The 2,648-nt window shown below is 42.4% G+C and overlaps 1 long non-coding RNA gene across 1 annotated transcript; it reads left to right on the plus strand.

Moving 5' to 3' along the window:
• Positions 1-294: 294 nt before the first annotated feature.
• Positions 295-2,395, plus strand: LOC123977410. Its single transcript, XR_006826664.1, has 4 exons — positions 295-383; positions 468-560; positions 674-769; positions 1,539-2,395. It is a non-coding gene; the product is annotated as an uncharacterized LOC123977410 (long non-coding RNA).
• Positions 2,396-2,648: the final 253 nt, after the last annotated feature.

Genomic DNA, 2,648 nt, shown 5'->3' on the forward strand with positions numbered 1-2,648 from the left:
ACTGATTGACAATCAATTTCACATGCTGTTGTGCAAATGGAATAGACAACACCTGGAAATTATAGGCAATTAGCAAGTAGCTTCCGCTACTCATGCTATCACTAGAGTGAAAGCACCGCCAGCATTCAAAAGTGACCAAAACATCAGCCAGGAAGCAATGGAACTGAGAAGTGGTCTGTGGTCACCACCTGCAGAACCACTCCTTTATTGGGGGTGTCTTGCTAATTGCCTATAATTTCCAACTTCCTAAGTGGACAATTTGATTTCACAGGAGTGTGACTGACTTGGAGACACATTGTGTTGTTTAAGTGTTCCCTTTATTTTGTTTGAGCAGTGTATATTTATTTTGTATTTTTTAACTTCCAGGGCTGAGAAAGAATGTTGTAAGTAACATTATTAACATTGTACTACATTACAGAGAAAAACAAAACTGTAAAAAATAGCCTTTAAAATATACATTTTACAAGGGGAACAAGTCTGCTTGCTCCCCGGCAGTTTAGACCACCACTTCCTTATGACTCATCCCTTGACGGCTACGTTCCCATGGAAAGGGAGCTGAGGTAATTGACCTGTCAATATTGATTTGCCACAGTTTTAAGTTAGAAGAATATACTAGCAAACAATATATAATGGTCTAATGTTAATTCGTCCTTCTCATACATATTTTTTACAGCCTGACATATTTTACACTCCCACATCTGCTCTTGAGGTTTGCGATTTGTCCATCAACCAACAGGAAGATTAACCCCAACCTGCCCACTGTGTGAAGGTGGGCATCACATTGGGAAACATGGACATGGATTATTTTTTTAACAAAGCAACAAAATAGTATAATATAGTAAGTCAATAGAAATGTCTTTTCCCGTACTGTTACACAAGGTGTGTAGGGAGGAATATGGCGCTCAAATTGGTCCAGCCATTTAGGCAGCGCTACAAAATAAAGTGGAGAGCTACTATAGCAGTGTAGGGACAGCTGTGCCCTAATGGGAATGTCTTTCCCAGGGAGCACCTCTTGTTGTGGGTTCTCCCTTGATGAAAGTGCACCAAATGTAGCACAGTGGGGAGCTGTGCTGTTCATAGATTCCTCAGGCAATGTGGATGGGGAGAACTGCAGCTGGAGCGCAGATCATTGTTATGGATGTCTGTAGGGCAGAGAGGGGAGCTCTGGGGCGCCAGTTTCCTGATGCCACACTTCTCCTGTGCTCCTTCCGTCTGCTACAAGCAGTTTGGAGGTGGCTGTGGAGCAAGGAGAGTGGTGTGGACCACAGAGACAGACCACCTGTGTTCACAATGCTCAAAAAATGATGTAATGCAAAGAGGTAGCCAAAGTTGATTAGTTAAAATCCAGTTGCAGTCAGTGGAGAAGTAAGTTGTCTTATGTTTAACCATAGGACAGAAATTTCTGATCACATGCTGATGCATTTGTTAATCCAGTGTAATAAAGTAATACTTTCACAGTTTGTTTTTTTTTCGCTATGCCATTACATATTTATGTATTTTCTATTTGTGCATGTGTTTCTTTTTTTGATCAATTGCAGGTACAAAAATACCTGAAGTACTATGAATGGCTGTACAACTGGAGGGAGCATTGGCCACTCAGTTATAGAGGCTGTCTTCTCACCAGAGGAAATAACAGCAACGTGTCATCAAGGACAAGATACAGCAGAGGACGAAGGCCTTCAATCCTCATCAGCTCTTCAACCTCCTGACACCAAGGCTGGAGACCTTTTATGAGACGCTGGAAATCATCGCAACTTCTAAATTCAGTATTTAATGGATCTTAACAGCTGTTATTAGTTGGCATGCTACAGGTTTTTCACAGAGGAATATATGCATGCACGCCACTTTAAAAGCAAATATATTGCAGCTTGTATTACTTATGTTTTGTGTATATTGGGGAAAAGAAGTTTGTGGTGAAGGGATCCACGCAAACCTTTGCGGTGGACATGGAGTTGGAGCTGTGTTTGTGCCCTGCAGGACAAACTTGGGCGCCATGCAAACTCCAGGCAGCAGTGTCTGTCCAGCACTTTCCTTCCAACAAGTCCAGAGATGACAGCAGAACTGCTCAAGCAATTAAAGCCAATATTTTCACAGTAACTGGTATAGTAAGACTTCCAATATTTCCAGTTTAAATTACACAATAAAGGTTAGCCAAAGCCAGAGAATTTGGTGGCTAGTACAAGTCATTTAATTGTTTATTTGGGCCACCAATGCTGTGATTTTAGTGGCCACACTGTAGAATTTAGTGGTCAACCACTGGTCCATGGTTAATGTTGATCCCTCTTGAGCCCTATCTTGCACCCGGCGCAGAACTACGGCAAGCACGACGCAAGTGTCATTGTTAGTTTCCAGTTGATGCAGTTGTCATTTCCACTCCCAGCACCCACGTTGTGGAAGTAGCAAATGTACTTCTGCAAATCTGTGCGCCCATGGAAGTGTTGGTCTTAAAATGAGGTATGGTCAGGTGCATTGTTGGCACATAGTACTACTCTTTAGGCAGCAGAAAGCCACGGCGCCACAGACCAACTAAAACCTGGTCTAAAGTCAATGGTGCAGCGTTTCTCTGCTATTTAAAGGGTGCATTATTCAGATAGTAAGATGATCCCCATTAAGAGACACTGCGCATTTACACATGAAGCACAGCAACG

This window comes from Micropterus dolomieu, linkage group LG01 (genome assembly GCF_021292245.1).
Source record: "Micropterus dolomieu isolate WLL.071019.BEF.003 ecotype Adirondacks linkage group LG01, ASM2129224v1, whole genome shotgun sequence".
Taxonomy (NCBI): Eukaryota; Metazoa; Chordata; class Actinopteri; order Centrarchiformes; family Centrarchidae; genus Micropterus; species Micropterus dolomieu.